The sequence below is a fragment of the Cadophora gregata genome (assembly GCF_030347475.1).
Source record: "Cadophora gregata isolate MNR1 chromosome Unknown scaffold_27, whole genome shotgun sequence".
NCBI lineage: Eukaryota > Fungi > Ascomycota > Leotiomycetes > Helotiales > Ploettnerulaceae > Cadophora > Cadophora gregata.
Genome location: NW_026695950.1, coordinates 1 through 21,482, shown reverse-complemented (window position 1 = coordinate 21,482; position 21,482 = coordinate 1). Strand labels below are relative to the sequence as shown.

Here is a 21,482-nt window from a genome sequence, read left to right as displayed (position 1 = left end):
GCAACAATGTTGCCTTTTTTCATCTGTATTAGGTAATAACTCTTCTGAAGTAAAGCCTATAATAACTTATATTAATTGTGATCTTGAAAAAGATCGTATATTAAAAGAAAACAAAAATAAAGCAGTTGTATATCGTTGAACTAACAATGTAAATAAAAAAAGCTACATAGGTAGTTCAGTTAATTTTTCTGTGAGATTATATAAATATTATAGTCTTAAACATTTAAGTGAACATAAAACAGCTATACATAATGCTCTTTTGAAATATGGATATTCAAATTTTACTTTAGATATTCTTGAGTACTGTGAGGATGTAGATCTTATATTAAGAGAGCAGTTTTATTTAGATTTATTAAAACCTGAGTATAATATATTACAACAAGCAGGTTCTTCGTTAGGTTTTAAACATAGCGATGAAACTTTAGAGTTCTTTAAAAAGGATCGAAAATTAAGTGAAGAAGCAAGAAATAACTTATCATTAGCCGCAACAGGTAGAATCTTAACTGATAAAGAGAAAATAAAAATATCTGACTCACGTAAAGGTATAAAACTTTCGGATGAAACACGTGCTAACATGAAGGCGGCTAGAATATTGCTTGTTGGTGTACCTGTTACAGTTAAAAATCTTACTACACTAGAGGTAAAAGAATATACAAACATAACTGAAGCAGCTGCAGCTATAGGTGTAAGTAGAACTGCTGTAAATAAAGCACTTAAAACTGGAAGACCTGTAAAGAAAATATATTATTGTACAGCTGGACACAAAAAATAAAAAAAAAAAAATACATTACTATCCGTTAAATGGATAGTTTTTAACTATTTAGGGAGAAGGACCTCAGCTTTGTCTTAATAAAATCAAGACTAAAGAGGTAGATCTGTTTCTGCGAAACCTATATAAGTAGGTAATTCAAGGCACATCATAGCAGGTACAGAACTGTGATCTCAGGCAACTTCTATCTTATTATTCTATTGGCTTTTTCGGCCAGGTTATAGAATAAGGGGGGGTAATTTTGCATATATCGGGCAATCGTGAAGATTTTATCGGTGAGTATTCGCACTCGGAAGGGCAATGATGAATATTGAATAATCGGACATAGTACGATAAGGTTGTATGTCTAAAGGGAAACAGCCCAGAACAAGAGTTAAGGTTCCAAAATTATTGTTAAGTGAAATTAAGGAAGTTTCTATCTAATACGACTAGGAAATAGGCTTAGAAGCGGTCCATTTTTTGAAGATCTCGTAACAGAGCACTGGTTTAATAAATAAACGCTTGCGTTTAATTTATACTGATAGTTGCACCGAAAATTTAACGGATCTAAACAATATACCGACACCTTGTCCATATTTATTAATAATTTATTATTATATTTAATGGGGTAGCAGAACGTTGGGTAAATCAAGGACTTATTCTTTTTAAGAATAAATATAAGATAACCCAAGTGAGAATGCTGACATGAGTAACGAAAAAGGGTAATACCCTCGCCTAAAGCTTATGGTTTTAATAAAGTAACGGCCTCTAAGTTTACCAATCCAAAGGGATTAAACGATGAGTAAATCTTTGTCACAAAGTAACAACCTTCTTTTTAATAATCTAACGTAAGTAATTACAAAAGGTAGAAAAATAAAGTGAAGAAGGTTCTGGAAAAACAGTAACTATATATTTGCAATAAACTAAAACAGATGAGCAATATTTTTATAGTAAGATAATCTAAACCGTACCTAAAGACTACCCCCAGTAAGCTAGTAGAGAATACGAAGGCGTTTGAGTGAACAATCATTAAGGAACTCGGCAAACTAACTACCGTAACTTCGGGATAAGGAGAGCCATTCCTCCTAATTAATATTAGGTTAAGAATAGGAAGCATGGAATAGTGTTGTACGACTGTTTAATTAAAACAAAGCACTCTGCAGTAAGATAACAAATCAAAGTATTGAGTGTGATTTCTGCCCGATGTCGGCTGGTTAACGGATTTGCTAAGTCGACTAATATAAGCTTGGCTTCGAAGGAAACCCCGATCAATGGCGGCCTTACCTATAAGGGTCCTAAGGTAGCGGAATACCCTGGCCGTTAAATGCGGTCTTGCATGAATGATTTAACGATACAACAGCTGTCTCAATGATTGGCTCAGTGAAATTGGAATAGCTGTGCAGATACAGTTTACCTCTAGTTAGACGAGAAGACCCTATGCAGCTTTACTGTTGCTAGTTATTGAATATGATATTGCGATTTTTAGTTATAAGGTAGTGTTAACACAATTGAAACACCTTTATTTAGTTTATCATATTGGTAGATTTTCTACGTGAAAGTCTCAAACTTTTTTGCATGCTTCGCCTTGTAAGAGATTTGAGATAATCATTAACCTTCTTTGAAGGAACAATTGCTAGGAGGCAGTTTATGCGGGGCACAGATCCCATAAAAAGTACCTGGGTGTATCCAAAGTTAATTTTGTAAAATTGTCATATAATTATGATAATTAAATATACTAATGATGTATATTTTTTTTTTAGTATGTTATTTGGTATAGCTTGTGCTATAACTAATCCAGCTATATATCTATTGAGTTAGAACTAATATTTTTTATTCAAGTAAGATTTTAACTATATGGAAAATAGTTGTAATTAAAACATTAAGAAAATACTTTTTAGTTTTCCAATGTTTTTAGTTATGTTATTAGTAGGTATGTACTAATATAGCACATCCGGTGATTAATAAAATTACTAATAATATAATTATGTTTATTACTTGTCAAGTTTAATGGCTTAATCTTGCTTTACTGTTTGACTTACACGTCTATCAGTCGCGTAAGCGGGGCATATGATCACAAGATGCAGAAAGGAAAGGTCTTGGATAATTGAAAAAGCTACGCTAGGGATAAACAAGCTATTGTCCCACAATATTTATTATATTTATAGTAAATGTTGTAATAATTGGGTTAATTTCAAGAAAGACTTAAAATAAGTTAACTTGAAGCGAATTTTACTTCAAATAGTAAAAACGTTCAACGACTATAAGGTTTGTTTGGTTAAATAATACCATAATACCTTAATAAGAATCCAACAATTTTCTCTTCCTTTATAATATTTTAAAGTTAGGTTGTTTTAAATTAGTAATTTAAGAATAATTTAACAAATTAATAATTAATATAAATTATATTAATGAAATAGACTTAATCCTAGATTAATGATTAAGCAAAATTAGATATAAAATTAAATAACATGAGAGACTTAAAAACACAAGTAAATATTGAGATGAATTCATCTCAAGTAAATTTAGATCCAAATTTACCTATTTTATTTGCCAAAAAAAGTAAAACAACCATATATAAACAATTGAATTATATTAAAAGTGATACGGGTATAACTAGACATTATACACCTGCATCTCAAGAATGATATAATAGTATATATTCATATGACTCTAATTATATAAAAACGTTACCTACAGCAGATAAAAATCTTATAAATATTTTAAAAAGTTTTTTTAATTTTCAACTTAACCGAGATTTATTACAAAATAAAACTAAACAATTACTTCTTAGATTCAGACGAGTGTCTACTAAAAAAGTTTTTATAGGTAGAGGTGAATTAAAACATACAAGCAACAAAGTATTAATTACGTTTTATGTTCTTAATACAGAGGGTATGTTACTATCACAGAATTACGAAAAGGCTAAAAAAGAAATTTTTTATCCTCGTTATGATTTGAAAAAATCTGTTAAATACAACCGTGAAGGGAAAGCCCTCATAAAATATAATAGACCCTTAAGTTGAGAGGAATTTTCTATTTTAGGTGACCATGATAATTTATATGAAATATATACTATGTCCATTATTAACAAATACGCTAACTCTTCCGAAGTAGAGTTATTAAATACTTATTTTGTATTTTTAACAAGTTTAGTTAAAACAAATATTATAACAGAAGATGAAAAACGTATAATGTTTCTTAATAAGATTTCAAGTTGAAAACCTCTAGACTATCTTAAATTTGATCAAGTTAAACTTGAGTCTATAAAACATTTTAAAGAAAAAAAATTACGATACTTTTTTTATTTATTTAAGTTAAATAGCTTAAAATTTACAAATCAGTTTATGTCAAATCTTATTAATTTAGTAAAAATTTTATATAATAAAGAAGTTGAGTTCAACATAGTAAAATTAAAAAAAATGCATTTAAATAGTGATATTTTTACTCAAGTTGTATCATTAAAACTAAGAAATAGAAATAATAGATTATATAAAGTTTTAAAAACATCTTTACGTAAACTTAAATTACCTGTTATTAGGAAAATAAGTGAAAGAATACCTAGACCAAACAAAGACCAGTTCTTGGTTAATAGAATTCGTAATAATATTATTAGCTCTATGTTTAATTATAACAAAGGTAAAGATTATTTAAACAATCTGTTATTAAGTTTCTACCCTGCCGCGGATGATTTACAAATAAATGTTGTAAAAAGATCTTATACGAAGAAAAAAAAAATTTCTTTAAAAGGTTTTGTAATTAGACATCATTTAAAACATTTAAAATTAAGAGGTATCAGAGTGGAAGCAAAAGGTAGATTAACTCCCCGAGCAACTGCATCAAGATCTGTATTTAAAATGAAATGATTAGGAGGGTTAAAAAATGTGGATTCTTCTTTCCGAGGATTATCTACTATCATGCTAAGAGGTTACCATAAATCAAATGTACAATATACACTTATAAACTCTAAGAACCGTAACGGTGCTTTTGGAGTTAAAGGCTGAGTAAGTAGTAAATAAAATCCTTAAATAAATAAATTTAAATGTTTATATATTAAATATATTTTTTATATATTTTTTTTATTTATTTTTTTACAGGTGTGCATATTTATGTTAGCCATGTTTTTAATTTTCGCGTTGCATATATCATAAATAGAGAAAATTGAATAAATAGTCTGATCCATTTTGAAAAAAATGGCGGTTAAAAGTATAATATATTGCTTTTAACTTAACACAATATGAACAGGCTAATTGCGCCAGGAAGTACAAATTGAGTGCGCAGTTTGGCACCTCGATGTCGGCTTAACTTATCCACATGAATGCAGGAATCATGAAGGGTTCGACTGTTCGTCGATTAATAAGTTACACGAGCTGGGTTAAATACGTCGTGAGACAGTATGGTTTCTATCTTCTAGAGGAAATTAGAATAAAATAAGGATATCCCCCTCGTACGAAAGGAGCTGGGTATATTAACCTCTGGTTTACCTGTTGTTTATGTGCCCAATATTAAATAAATGAAGAAAAACCTAAATAAACTAAAGAGATGATAGGCACAATGGGGTGTTACTTACACTTAAGTAAATCTATAGCATAGGCACGGCAGGAACGCTAAGTTAGTTAAAAGTAAGTGCTGAAAGCATTTAGGCGCGAAATTTACTTTAAGATATTCTTAAATATACGTAGTGGAATACTACGAAATAGTAAATAATAAAAAATCTTTTTTATTATGCAATAAAACCCTTTATTTTAGCTTCCTTAAATTAAAGAATATTATTGCTATTAATAGGCTTTAGCTGAAAGAATTTAAATGTTTTTAGGTATAAAGTACTAATTTAATATTTAACTAATTTTACCCGATATCACACATATTTTTATGTATATAAGAATAATAATTATAATAAATACAACTACATTAACTTCAGTCCGGTTAGCATAAAAGTAATGTAGCTGTTTTGTAACCAGCTGAAGCAAGTGCGATACTTGCACTGGACTTATTTTATACATAATAGGCCTTATAGTCAAGTGGTTAAGACATAATGTTTTCGTCATTACATGCGAGGGTTCAACCCCCTCTGAGGCTATAAATTGTATATTAATATAAACTTATATTTTTTATAATGCGGATTGATGTAATAGTAACATAATTGGCTCATGTCCAGTCTATATTGGTGCAAATCCTTTGTCCGCATATATAAGAAGGTCATAGCTTAATTGGTAAAGCAAGCTGCTCATGACAGCTGAGATGAGTGTTCAACTCACTCTGGCCTTAGATTTATCAAATAAAAATATACGTCCGAGTGCTGGAATTGGTAGACAGGACGAACTTAAGCTTCGTTGATATAATATCGTAGAGGTTCAAGTCCTCTTTTGGATACGTTATATGGTTTAAAGTCATAAACAAATTTTTGTTTATATTATATAAACGCTATGTCAGCTTCATATATAAAAGGTTACATATATATTTATATTACTATAAAGTGCTTACCAACATAAAATAATAAAAGTGCAAAAGATAGTACATAAAAATAATATTATAAATCTATATATTATTATATAAAAAGGGGACATAGTTTAATTGGTAAAACTGCGATTTTGCATATCGTTATTTCAGGATCGAGTCCTGATGTCTCCACTTAAGGTATAGGTATCTTTTTCAGAGAGGGTGGTTAACAAAAAATATAATGGCAATCTGCTTATATTTATATATATGGCGTTATAAGCTATATTAACCATAGTTAATATTTTTTTTAATAAATCTTAGTTCATTTAATTATTAAGATGCTAGGATTTTACTAAAAAAAAAAATATTTTTATTTGGTTATAGTTATGTTAGATAATCATATAGAATTAGACACGTAAGCTAATTTAAATATAAATTATACTTCATGTATCATAATAGATATAACACTTAAATATGTAGTGTATATAGCTTTACAAGCTGTATATATAGCTCGAGAAGCTCAACCTGGTAGAGCGGAACTCTGAAGATGTTTAGGTTGTAAGTTCAAATCTTATCTCGAGCAATTTAAAGGTAGTGATGGAACTGGTAGACATGAATAGCTTAGGCCTATTTGATTATTTTTATATCTTATCCGTTCAAGTCGGATCTACCTTATGCAATGTTATTAGTTTATTATTTATCTATATATTAATATATTTAAAAATATGTTGTGGACTAATCGGTAAGTCATAAATTTTTGGTATTTACCATTGAGTGTTCGAATCACTCCAACATAATTACTTTTTAGTATTATATGTTTAAAGTTATATAAATATTATGATTTAAAGGTGGATATAGTTCAATAGGTAGAGCGACTGTATGTGGCACAGTGTGTTCCCTGTTCAAATCAGGGTATTCACCCTTTATAATCTAAAGTATAATAACAGCCAGGGTAGTTTAATTGGTTAGAACATTAATTTCATGCATTAAGAATGAGAATTCAAATTTCTCCTCCGGCTATTTTTAATACTACATTTTTGTCTTATTTTTATTGTATATATTATATTTTTAATGTGTTTAACATATACAATAAAAAGCGTAAAATTTAATTAAATGATTGAAGCTTTATATAGATTGTACATAGCATAAAAAAAGTTTAGATATATAATTAAAAGTGAGATATTTTTTTATTATTACGCTAAAAATAAATATATAAAAGTTAGACTCTTTTATTTATTTAATGATTATATTATCAATATTACAATTATTATTATCGAATGCGGTTACCTTAAGACGAGATAAGTCTATATTATATAGTAGAGTGTCTATTATAATTCTTCTTTATTCATCATTATTATCTTTCACGAGTTTATATTTTACATCTTTAGACAGAGGTATAGGTTTGTATGGAGGATTATTTCATGCAACTAGTATTACCCATATTTTTCATATGTTTATATGTTTAATCAGTGGACTAATACTTCAACTTACAGCATTTTATCCTAGAAGGGTGTGAACAACTTCATATTCTTCTCTAAATAAAATGCTTTTTTATAATTTATTATATTACAGAACTAAAATTGTAAATAAGATGGGGGAACAGTTTAAAATAATCGAGTACCCTTTAATATTATTATTTATAGTTAGTGGTGCAATATTTTTAGTATCTACAAGTGATTTAGTTTCTATATTTCTATCTATTGAGTTACAAAGTTACGGTTTATATTTACTTAGTACATTATACCGAAATTCTGAATTAGCTACTTCAGGTGGTTTAACTTATTTCTTATTAGGTGGTTTAAGTTCTTGTTTTATTTTACTAGGTACTAGTTTATTATATGCAAATTCAGGTACTACTAATCTTGATGGTATATATGTTATAACTAGTTTAAGTGATTTGGCCAATGAGGGTGGTAATAATATTTTATATTGATATAAAAGTTATTATATTAACTTTTCATTGCTTATACTTAGCGTAGGTTTCTTATTTAAGGTGAGTGCTGCACCTTTTCACTTCTGATCTCCTGGTGTATATGATGCTATACCTACTATAGTGACTACATTTGTAGCTATTGTTGCAAAAATTTCTATTTTTGTATTTTTATTAGAATTAGTGCATTATACAAGCAATTCTTTATTTAATTTTAGTTTTAGTTGGACTTCTAGCTTACTTGTAAGTTCTTTACTTTCATTAATTGTTGGTACAGTAGTAGGTTTAACTCAATTTAGAATTAAAAGATTGTTCGCTTACAGTACTATATCACATGTAGGGTTTATTTTGCTTGCACTAAGTATTAACAGTGTAGAGTCTATACAAGCCTTTATATTTTACCTTATGCAGTATTCTATTAGTAATTTAAATGCTTTTATTATATTAATTAGTATAGGGTTTTCTCTTTATTATTACGTAAACGAAAGCAATGAATACAAACAACTAGATGATAAAAACAATTCTCCAGTACAATTAATAAGTCAACTTAAGGGATATTTTGAAATAAATCCTTTATTAGCTTTAAGTTTAACTATTACTATTTTTTCTTTTGCAGGAATACCTCCTCTTATAGGATTCTTTGCAAAACAAATGGTACTGAGTGCTGCATTAGACAGTGGTTACATTTTCCTTGCACTAGTTGCTATATTAACTAGTGTTATTAGTGGTGTTTACTACTTAAACATCATTAAACAAATATTCTTTGATGCTCCTGAGCATACAATTAATCCAGAAATCGCCAATTTGACTTTACACGGTAACATAATACAAAATAATAACTTAATTGAAAAAATAACGTTTAAAACAAATAGTATTATATTATCTAGTTATTTAACTATTACTATATCTGTATTAACTTTAATAATACTTTTATTTATATTCGTACCTCATGAATGATTAAGTTTAGCTAATATATTAGCATTGATATTATTTAACCAATAAATGACAAGTACAACTTTTTTTTTTGTTTTTATACCTTTATTGGCCATTATTTTATTGGCCGTTAATTTGATATTTGCTCCACATAATCCTTACCAGGAAAAAGATAGTGCGTTTGAGTGTGGTTTCCACTCGTTCCTGGGTCAAAACAGGACACAGTTCAGTATTTCTTTCTTTATATTCGCATTGTTATTTTTATTGTTTGATCTAGAGATTCTTTTAGTTTATCCTTACGTAGTAAGTGCATATACAAATGGCATATATGGTTTAACTATAATGTTGATCTTCTTTTTAGCCTTAACATTAGGTTTTGCTTTTGAACTAGGTAAAAATGCTCTTAAAATTGATAGTAGACAAATGCTTACTTTAAGTATTTTTAAAATAAGTACAATAAGTCATATATCTACCTTTAATAACTCTATATTTAGAATTTTGGCTAAATACCCTTTAGCTAAAGTTTTTTTGTTTATTTCTATTGTAAGTCTATTTACTATGTTTATATATTACATAAATATAGATTTACTTACAAAAAATTTTGAATTTTTTTCTTGTTTAGCATATGGTTTATTGATGTGAACTGCTAATAATGGTTTCATCAATTGATTCTGCGAGTACTTAGGTATAAAAGGTAAAATATGCTTAGATTTTTTATTTGATAAATATACGCTTAAATTAGGTAGTGATGGGTTACCCGTGACTAATACACGACCAACAGCATTATTTAAAAATTCAGGTGATGAAGGATCTAACTCTGGTAAAAATTCAGATGATGAAGGATCTAACTCTGGTAAAAAATTAGATAAAGGTAAATCTACTGATAGGGGTTATCATGATTCGCCCGGGGAAAGTTCTAGCTCAGGTCAAAAATTAGATAAAGGTAAATCTAATAATAAGTATTTTTATGATCCTGAGTTACCTCCATCACTTAATCAAGATATGCCTAGTACAAAAGAAATAAACGATGCTAGTGATAAACTAGATCGGATTTTACTTGAAGCAACTAATCGTAAAAAGTTTTACATGGAGAATGGTATTTATGGAAAAGAAATGGAGGAGATCGATGAAATGTTAAAGGATTCACATAAGGAGCACCATTTTTTACATGTTTTAAAAAAAACCTTTTATACGATTCAAAAAGAATTATCCTCCCAATTAACTGTGATTGATCATAATTATCACGATATATCTAAAAAGTTAGGTTATGATCCGGAAAAGCCAGCGGTGCAAGCCGGATCTAAGCGTAGTTATGAGGATTCGTTTCATTATCAAATAGAAAGGGCTAAGTTAAATTCATTACAAGATCTAAAGTCAGCTAATGCAGAAAATTCTCCTAGAAATAGTACGGAATCTAGTGAGAGTCAACAATTAGCAAGAGCCATAGCAATGTCATTAGAACAAGAGTCTAAGGAATCATCTTCAGGTAATGGAGAAGGTTCTAGTAGCAAAAAGGACTAAGTAAACGCCTTTTTAAATAACATTTATTTAAATTCTTTATGTGTGATTTATCCTATATTATCTTTATAATACTTTAGTCGTTGTATATTAATAGTAATATTTAAAGTAATAATGCTAGTATAAAAACTAGCGTTGTTAAGTTACAATATGTAAAATAAAATTATATGCTACATCTTTTATTTACTTATTATTAAAAAAATGTATATAGTACATAAAGGTTCTTATTATAGGCAGTATAGATTTATACTACATAATTATATACTAATTAATATATTTTTGTTTATTATTTAAAATATATATTAGTATAAGCTGTTTAATGGTTTCTAATTTATAAATTGTTTATATTAGAAAAAACGAAAAGGAATTTTATATGATTGATTACTTATTTTCAAGTATCGTTAATAGTTGTGATACACCAAAGCCTTGAGGTCTTTATTTTCAGGATAGTGCTACTCCTCAAATGGAAGGATTAGTTGAATTACATGATAATATTATGTTCTATTTAGTTATAATTTTATTTGGTGTAGGTTGAATAATGATATCTATTGTAAGAAATTATAGTAGTACAAAATCACCTATATCTCATAAATATTTGAACCACGGTACACTAATAGAATTAATATGAACAATTACTCCTGCCTTAATATTAATATTAATAGCTTTCCCTTCATTTAAGTTATTATATTTAATGGATGAAGTTAGCGATCCTGCGATGTCTGTACTAGCAGAGGGACACCAATGATACTGAAGTTATCAATATCCTGATTTTCTAAATGCAGATGATGAATTCATAGAATTTGATTCATATTTAGTACCAGAGTCTGATTTAGAAGATGGAGCTTTAAGAATGCTTGAAGTAGATAACAGAGTTATCCTTCCGGAATTAACACACGTTAGATTTATTGTAACTGCGGCAGATGTTATTCATTCTTTTGCTTCTCCGTCTTTAGGTATTAAATGTGATGCTTACCCTGGTAGATTAAACCAAGTTTCAGTTCTTATTAATAGAGAAGGAACTTTTTATGGACAGTGTTCAGAAATATGTGGTATATTACACAGTTCTATGCCTATAGTTATAGAGTCAGTGGGAATAGAAAAATTTCTTAGCTGGCTTGAACAACAATAATATAGATTTAATGTTATATATTGAACAAAATTTTAATACATATACATAAATACTCTCATTTGATTTTTGACTCGATTTTTATTCTGAATATATGGTTAATTTTGCTGAAAATCAAGGGTCAAATAACGGGGGTATGCCTATAGAGTCAATGTTAAATCGAGATAACGGGGATATGTCTTTAAAGTCAATATTAAATCCAACTGGAGGCGGTAACAACGTAGATCATTATTTTAATGAAATTAAAAGTAAAGTTAAGTGAAGGGCATTAAATGGCCATGGTAATAAAGGTATAATACGCCAAATACATGTGCCTACTGGAACTTACAATGCTAATCTTACAATAGATGAAATTAGATACTTAACTAGAAAAATAAATAGTATACATCCAGATTTTCGTTCTTTTTATGGTGTGGAAATAAACACCTATAATGGTGAATTGAAACCAGTAGAATATAAAAAACCGTGAGAGATGGGCCATCGTTTCAAAGATGTTAGACCTACATAAAATTTTAGGAGTTTTTTAGATAGATTGTAATCTTGTTTTAGTTATTTTAAGGTATAATATGCTTTATATAAAGTATATAAAAAAATTTTTTTTCAATTACGGGTAATAAAGTATATATATGCTTTATATAAATTTAAAGAGTTTAAACCTATAACTTATAGTTTAAAAACTTTAATTTTTTAATGCTTAAGTAATCATATAACATATATGACTACAATTTAATGGTTTTTATATATGCTTATATTTTCAAAGATATTAGTGATGTAATGTGTAATATAGCTATGGCGAATTTTTATGCATTTATGCATAAAAAAATATATAAAGAGACTATGTATACTTAAAATAAAGTAAATATATAATTTGTGTTAAAAAGGTTAATACTTTAACAATTTGTAAAGATAATAGTTTTATAAGCAGCTCAAACTAAATATAAAGTGCGAGCGTACCTTTAAGTGACCTAAGTTGGACCCCGACTCTTAATAGAAAATAGAGCTAAAACAAGGCATCGATAGTATTTATAAGGGTGAGATGCAAACGTTTGTTACATCCTCGCGTAAGCGAGAAGCAGTAGAGGCTCAAAAGTCTGCTTATGAAAATAAGATATCATAGATATTTTAAATACATAAAAAGAATTAGCTTAATGGTAAGCAGCTACATTATCTTTATAATGTTATAAAAGTTCGATTCTTTTATTCTTTCTAGATTATATTGGATCTTTAAATTATAAATTTTTATTAAGAAATAATATAATCTAATTCAATATAATCTAATTTAATATAAAAAAAAATATATACAATGAATTTATCCTTAATACTTTTTTTTTATCGGAATGTTAGTTATATTCTATTCTTTTATGTAAATTTTTCTCAAATAAACTTTAAGCTCATAGTTATTAATAAACTTTAATTGAGTTATTTCCAAGCTAATCCTCAAACTAATTCTGGTTTATTTTTTTAATAAAGCACTAGGTAATAAAAGGAAATTTTATAATAAACTTTACGTAAAGGGTATAAAATATTATATACTTTGGCTATAATTTCTACCTTAGCTAAATAGTAGATAAGGAAAACACCGTATATTCCAAATGTTTGATTGGAATATTAAAAAACCTTAAGTAGCTAATCTCTTAGGTTTCTTTGTTAACAGTACGTTCATTTTTGTTTTCTAATGCTAAAGATATAGCTACACTACAAAAGTATTATTGAAAGTGGTTTGGATATAATATGCATTTAATTTCTGTATATATATTATAATCTAGTGTGGTAGCTATATACTCGTGTATAGTGAGGGAGGTTGTGTTTCTTTTTTTTATTTTCGGTAAGAAGGGAAATAGGTAATCTAGATATAATAAATATACAAGAGAAAGCGTAAGTTATAGATAATAAAATCTATTTTAATATAATTAGATAAAAAAAAATATACAATGAATTTATCCTTAATACTTTTTTTAATCGGAATTTTAGGTTTCGTTTTAAATAGAAAAAATATAATATTAATGCTTATTTCTATAGAAATAATGTTATTAGCTATTACGTTCTTAATATTGGTAAGTTCACTTAGCTTTGATGATATATTAGGCCAAACATACGCTATTTATATAATAGCTATCGCGGGTGCAGAATCAGCCATTGGTTTAGGTATTCTAGTTGCATTTTATAGATTAAGAGGTAGCATTGCAATAGAATATAAATAATGTATTTAGCTATAATTACTTTACCTTTATTAGGATCAATAGTTTCCGGGTTTTTTGGTAGAAAAGTCGGTGTTAGCGGAGCCCAATTAATTACATGTACGTGTGTAATTGTAACAACTTTATTAGCAATAGTTGCCTTTTTTGAAGTAGGTTTAAATAACATACCCGTTTCAATAAACCTTTTTAGATGAATAGATAGTGAATCACTTAACGTACTATGAGGTTTCCATTTTGATAGTTTAACAGTATCTATGTTAATACCTGTCTTAATCGTTAGTTCTTTAGTACATATTTATTCTATAGGGTATATGAGCCACGACCCTCATAATCAAAGATTCTTTAGTTATTTAAGTTTATTCACTTTTATGATGATTATACTTGTTACAGCTAATAACTTTTTGTTAATGTTTGTTGGATGAGAAGGTGTAGGAATCTGTTCATATCTTTTAGTAAGTTTTTGATTTACTAGAATAGCTGCAAATCAAAGTTCTATGTCGGCTTTTTTAACTAACAGAGTTGGTGATTGTTTTTTAACAATAGGTATGTTTGCTATACTGTGATCGTTTGGTAACATCGATTATAGTACAGTATTTTCTTTAGCACCTTTTGTTAATGAAAACATTGTTACAATTATTGGTATATGTTTATTAATTGGAGCTATGGCTAAAAGTTCTCAAGTTGGATTACATGTTTGATTGCCCATGGCCATGGAGGGTCCTACTCCGGTTAGTGCATTGATACACGCAGCTACTATGGTTACTGCGGGTGTTTACTTACTAATGCGTACAAGTCCTTTAATCGAGTATAGCTCGACTGTTTTAATTTTATGTTTATGACTAGGAGCTATAACTACCGTTTTTAGTAGTCTTATAGGTCTATTCCAACAAGATATAAAAAAAGTTATCGCTTATTCCACTATGAGTCAATTAGGGATGATGGTGATAGCTGTTGGATTGTCTTCATATAACATAGCTTTATTTCATTTAGTTAATCATGCCTTTTATAAAGGGCTATTATTCTTGGGTGCAGGTGCTGTAATTCACGCAGTAGCAGATAACCAAGATTTTAGGAAGTATGGTGGATTAAGACCATTCTTACCTTTAACTTATTCTGTAATGTTAATTGCAAGTCTTAGCTTAGTTGCTTTCCCTTTTATGACTGGATTCTATAGTAAAGATTTTATTTTAGAATCTGCATATGGACAATTCTATTTTAGTGGTACAGTTGTATATTTCATAGCAACTATCGGAGCTATGTTTACTACTTTATATTCCGTTAAAGTTCTGTATTTAACTTTTTTAACTAATCCTAATGGACCTTTGGTTAATTATTCTGAACATCTTTATGTTAAGACTGTTATAAAGTGAAGAATGTCAGCACATGACATACCTCGATTTGGTATATCTGCTTATACTCCCTTTCCTGAATCTTATGATGTACCTGTTGCTAACAACAAACATGCACATGAAGGTGATATTTTTATGTGTTTACCTCTTATTATACTAGCTATATTTTCTATATTCTTTGGTTATATCACTAAAGATATATTTATAGGTTTAGGTTCAGGGTTCTTTGCGGATAATAGTTTATTTATTCATCCTACACATGAAATAATGTTAGATACTGAATTTGCCGTACCTACTTTATTTAAATTATTACCTTTATTTTTTACTGTATCTCTGAGTGTTTTAGCTATAATTCTTTCAGAATTCTTACCTAAAATACTTATAAGCTTTAAATTTTCTAGGTTAGGTTATAACATATTTGGTTTCTTTAACCAACGTTTCTTGATTGAATTATTTTATAATAAATACATTACAGGTATAATTCTTAAATTAGGTGGTCAAACTACTAAAGTTATAGATAAAGGAAGTGTTGAATTATTAGGACCTTTTGGACTAGAAAAAGGTTTAATAAGTTTAAGTAGAAATATTGCCAGTTTAGATACAGGTGTAATTACAAGTTATGCCTTATATATATTAATTGGTTTTATTTTCTATATATTAATACCTTATTTATCTTTAGCTGATAATAGTTTACTTTTATTATTATTATTATCATTATTTAGTGTTATAAATACAACTAGTAATATAAAAACTAGTAATAATACTAATTTAAATTCAAATATATTTAGTAATTTATTTACTTTAATAAAAAAAATTATTACTAAAAAGAGTTTTAAGTTGGCTATCCTAAAAATATGTATAGTAGCTTATACTAAACTATGGTTTAATATAGGTCAAGAAATTAGAACATGATATAACTGAGATCAAGTATTTAGTATTTTTAATGTTGTAAAAGCCTTTATTTCATATAATTATCTATCTCTTTATTTATGAAGTTGTTTTGCTATAGGTTTAAATATACTATTTAATGATTACAAGATTACTAAAAGTCATATCATAGCATTAGTTATTGCTACGTTATTTTTATTTTTAAAAGTTTATTTATCTAATGGTTTTAGTTCTGATTTAGCCAACTTTATATCTGTATTAACTAATTATAAGAAATAATAATGGTTATGACCCATACCCTAACATTAAAATTATTAAATAGTTAATTAAGTATTAGATTTAAACTAAATGTAATTAGGCCAAAAGCATGTATATTAATATTTTTATGTTTGTGCTTTATTATTTGTATATTTATTTAAATACATTAAATATAAAAATAATTTATTTGGCTAGCTTTTAAATTAATAATGGTTATAAGTAATAATTAGGCATGTAATAGGTTTTTGTTGTATAGTTTAACCGTACAATTATAAAAACTAGAACTTAGTAATTATGAATAAAAGATAAACGGTTAAATTTTATTTGTGATAAGTGAGGTGAGATTGTAATATGAAACTATATGATGTAAAAAATCTACTTTTTTTTCTATTATAAAAATATATAACCAAATAATTCCTCAAGTCACTTAAGGGCTATACGTTAAAAATTTAGAAAAAACAAATTCAATTTAAGCCCAAGTAAAACTTATCCCCTCATATATGCGTATAATTTTATACCTTTTTATACCTAAAATATCTTACGCCAATGGCTTAAGGCGTTATCACCCAATTCAAAATCAAATAATACAAACCCGAGCTTTTCCAACACTTTTTGACTTGCTTCATTTTTCATCCTGACTGAAGCATAGACCCGTTCCGTTACGTGAAGTCTATCTAGCTGGTCATCTACAGACTTAGAGCGTACTTGGAGGGTTATAGGCTCACGAGGTAAGTTAGACCAAAATACCATAAAAGCTCTTGCGAATTCCGTGGCGTAACCTTTATGCCAGTGTTCCGTCTTTAAACGGTAATTCAAGCTTGGCCATTCTCCTCCTGTACGTAAATTGTCCATACCTCCATCTCCGATTAAGTCGCCCTCGTAGCCGTCTGATTTTTTTAGGAAGATACCCAAAATTATATCAGAACCGTATGGTGGTAGCATCCCCTCGAGTAAGGACTCAGTGTAGTTTTTATTTGGAGAGATGTTATTTTCCTCCATAGCTCCTTGGTCTGTCAGGAGTATATGGTATGCCTCGAGATCTGTGGAACGGTATGATCGAATTATAAGGCGATCGGTGATAATAGGTAGAGGTAGGAGAGCCGAAATAATTCTACGTGTTGTTGAGACAGTGACATTCATGGTTGTTAGGTCGGTGTAAAAGTAAGATGAGGGGTAAGATTCAATTGAGGATGGTGTAGTTGATGAAGGTAATGGTAATGCTGAGGTAAATGGTATTTGAGAGGTAGAGTTTGATGTATATGTCTTGAGTTGAAAGTGGTGAAGCTTAGAGTGCGAAAGTTGGAGATTCTGCTTGTGTTTGTGATTGTAGCTGGGTTGAGGTTGAATTAAAAGAGAGTAAGGAGGTAGATTGCTGATCCTTATATACTTGTACTTCTGCAAATTGACATGTGATGTTTGTATTTGATTTCAAAGCAAAGGCCGTAAATTTCCCAGAGTATTTGGTTATAGTTTAAATTTAAAAAACTGAGTGGCGTTACATGGATAAATGAGTCACATTTAAAGGAAACAACGGCTAACTTCTTTTTTTGCAGGGTTAAATGACGACACAAGACTTGGCGTTTTAGGTCGTTAAGGGTATTTAAAGGGGTAGTGTCGCATAACTTGGTAGTTAACTCGCGTAATATTCTACGTCATAGTACAATAATGTATTATTAATTATTGAATATTATTAGTATCAGTAGGAGGCGTGGCGCCCGTAATGTATAAGTCTAGGCTGATATGTCTTATATAAATTACGTATGAAAGTGGCGCAGCTTGCATGTGTGGTGATAAATAAGGTAATTATGCATTATGCAGAAGTGACAAGGTTACATAGCCCCTTGACATGTGAGTCATAATGTACTGCGCCTTTTTTTAAGGCTATTCTAGGCTGACAGGTGTAAATACTTGATTCGGTTAAATGTATATAGCCACAAATAACATCCCAATAATAAAGCACTATCTAATATTGGATTAGGTAGCCTTGGTGGCGTGTGGCTTAGCCACATTTTAGCCTGACAAGGTAGCTTGTTACCTTGTCACAGTTTAGGCAGCAGTGATCTCGTGTGGCGAAGGATGAAGTTGTATCCAATAATAACCTAAGTATTACACACACCGACAAACTGATGTGTTTTTATGTATCAGGTTTCTCATGATCATCCTTGAATATGGATGTGATCTAGATTTAACAGGGGTAAATACCGGGTTGACATGTTTAAACCTTGTATAAGATGGGATCTACTTGATTTTAAATAGATTAGTCCTCATACCACCTTTCATAAGCCGCCATATCTAGCCTATGATGTAAACACGTTGTGTAACAAACAATGTTCTGGTTATCCCTGTGCTTGTGGCGAGGTATGCTTTATATAATCTACCTGCCGTGTATTATCAGGATTTTACCCTAAGCCTATTTCCCACCTTAGTTTTATTTTATTACCTACTGTGAAATTAGGAGCTCAATGACCATAGGTCGTTAACCTCCTATGGTCACTAATAATAATTAGTAATTGGTTTGGGCCCCAAACCCAAATATAATATATTATAATATATTATAATATATGATATATAAATAATATAGTTAACTTTAACTACTAGAATATTATACTAGTAAATATAAACACCTAATATAAAATATTAATAACCCTTTTTAACTTCTAGATAAAATAATAAACTTTACATTAACTAAAAAGTGAGAATTTTTAAAAGTCATCCTTTATTAAAATTGGTTAATTCCTATATAATTGATTCACCACAACCATCTAATCTAAGTTATTTATGAAATTTTGGTTCTTTATTAGCCTTTTGTTTAGCTATACAAATAGTTACAGGTGTAACATTAGCTATGCATTACAACCCTAGTATATTAGAAGCGTTCAATTCTATAGAACATATTATGCGTGATGTAAATCACGGATGATTAATACGTTACTTACATAGTAATACAGCATCTGCTTTCTTTTTCCTTGTGTATCTACACATAGGTAAAGGTTTATATTATGGATCATACAGAGCACCTAGAACATTAGTATGAACTATAGGTACATTTATATTTATATTAATGATCGTTACAGCCTTCCTGGGTTTTTTACATAGCCCAAAATGGTCTAAATTAAACAACAACAACAACAACAATTCAAGTGAAAAAAAGAATTTGTCACATCCAAATAGAACCCATAATACTCTCTTTTCTAATAAGGGGAGTGTAAGATGCTTTTCTACTTCTACTAAATATTTAAACTTAGAGCCTAAAGAACCTAATAACAGTACGGAGTACTCTAAAGATGTTATTGAGTTTTTGAAAAAAAATAATCTTGAACCTGTTTATGTTTATGAAAAATTAAGTGATAAAACTGTCCAAAGTAAAGTATTAAATGATACTCGAAACCTTGCGGGTGTATATTTAATTTTAAATAAATTTAATTTAAGTTGTTATGTTGGTTCTGCTTCAACTGGTAAGTTCAATAGTAGATTCCGTAGACATTTATTTAATTTTCAAGGTAGTAAAATAGTCAAAGCCGCAGTAAAAAAGTATAAAATAGATAACTTTGCTTTTATTATATTAGAAGTATTTACTGAAGAAGTTAATAAAGAGAATAATAAACAATTATTAGATATGGAAGACTATTATTTAAAATCTTTGTTACCTGATTATAATATAGTTACTGAGGCTGGTAATACTTTTGGCTACAAGCATTCTGAAATGACTAGAATAAAAATGTCAGAAAATTACAGCCCAGAACGGCGTTTATGAATAGGTAATTTAAACAGAAATAATCCTTTAAGTGAACAACATAAAGATAACTTAAGAAAAGCTGCTTTAACTAGAATTAAACCTACCTATTCAGAAGAGTCTTTAAATAATATGCGTAAAAAATCCAAACCTATAATAGTTTATAATTTAGATAAGACTTTATATGGTGAATATCCTAGTATTACTGTTGGAGCTGAATCACTAAGATGTAGTGTAAAAACTGTTTGAAGAGCTATGAATACCCCAAAAAGTATATTAAGGAGACGTTGAATTGTTAAGTTTTTACCTAAGTAATGTTGTTCACTTACGTTGTTAGTTGTTTAATTATTTTTAATTGAATAGTTGTTGATTCAATTATTCTTTAATTTAGTCCATAGTCCCATGAGTATCAAATTTTATGTAATCTTAAGAGAAAAATAAAATTTAAAGTGGAATAACCCGACAGGGATATTGAAGAAATACGTTTCTTTGGCAATATTAGTGAAAACGATCAAAGAGCATTTAATATAGTTTTATAGTGTAAAGCTAATTATAAAAATAATATATTATTAGACTAGAGATCGTCGGTTATCTTAATAATCGCGACAGACTGGGTCACTAATGGGTGTCTGTAATGATGCTTAATGCACAGTCGGAATATTTAGTTTAAGAAACTAACAGGTTAAACAAATTCAAAGTTAATCTGGCTCTATATAAATAGCTTACAGTTTATATTGAGTATATTAGTATGTTTTACCTTACGGACAAATGTCTTTATGAGGTGCAACAGTTATAACTAATCTTATGAGTGCTATACCTTGAATAGGACAAGATATTGTCGAGTTTATTTGAGGTGGCTTAAGTCAATTATTAATTGAAGAGCCTAACAACAGTAATGTTGTTCAGCAAATTTTGCTTAATGCTGGAATATCCCCAATATTAGTATTAGGATACGTATATGTTAACGTATACGTGAAAAAGCCTAAGTCAAGGGGACAATCAGCCGGGGTTAGAAAGTTTTCAACTTTCAAAGCTTCTCAGAGACTAAATGCAGAAAATCTTATATATGCGTATTTGGTAGGTTTATTCGAAGGTGATGGGTTTTTCACTGTGTCAAAAAAGGGTAAATATTTTCAATGTGAATTGGGTATAGAGTTGAGTATAAAAGATGTGCAATTAATATATAAAATTAAAGATTTGTTGGGTGTGGGTACTGTGGGATTTAGAGTAACAAACGGTAATAGTAAGGTGTACTTTAGGATAAGAAAAAAAGATCACCTAATAAATATTGTATTGCCTATTTTTGACAGATATCCTCTTTTTACCAATAAACAACATGATTATTTAAGGTTAAGAAACATTATT

The 21,482-nt window shown here is 28.8% G+C and overlaps 7 non-coding genes across 7 annotated transcripts; all 7 read left to right on the top strand.

Moving 5' to 3' along the window:
- The first annotated feature begins 5,752 nt into the window (after positions 1 to 5,752).
- On the top strand, positions 5,753 to 5,825 carry ONS95_008612. The gene has a single exon. It is a non-coding gene; the product is annotated as a tRNA-Glu (tRNA).
- Positions 5,826 to 5,940: 115 nt separating this feature from the next.
- ONS95_008611 lies at positions 5,941 to 6,013 on the top strand. Its single transcript has one exon. It is a non-coding gene; the product is annotated as a tRNA-Met (tRNA).
- A 22-nt stretch (positions 6,014 to 6,035) lies between these two features.
- On the top strand, positions 6,036 to 6,118 carry ONS95_008610. Its single transcript has one exon. It is a non-coding gene; the product is annotated as a tRNA-Leu (tRNA).
- A 186-nt stretch (positions 6,119 to 6,304) lies between these two features.
- On the top strand, positions 6,305 to 6,376 carry ONS95_008609. Its single transcript has one exon. It is a non-coding gene; the product is annotated as a tRNA-Ala (tRNA).
- Positions 6,377 to 6,693: 317 nt separating this feature from the next.
- On the top strand, positions 6,694 to 6,767 carry ONS95_008608. The gene has a single exon. It is a non-coding gene; the product is annotated as a tRNA-Phe (tRNA).
- A 265-nt stretch (positions 6,768 to 7,032) lies between these two features.
- Positions 7,033 to 7,105, top strand: ONS95_008607. The gene has a single exon. It is a non-coding gene; the product is annotated as a tRNA-His (tRNA).
- A 25-nt stretch (positions 7,106 to 7,130) lies between these two features.
- ONS95_008606 lies at positions 7,131 to 7,203 on the top strand. The gene has a single exon. It is a non-coding gene; the product is annotated as a tRNA-Met (tRNA).
- Positions 7,204 to 21,482: the final 14,279 nt, after the last annotated feature.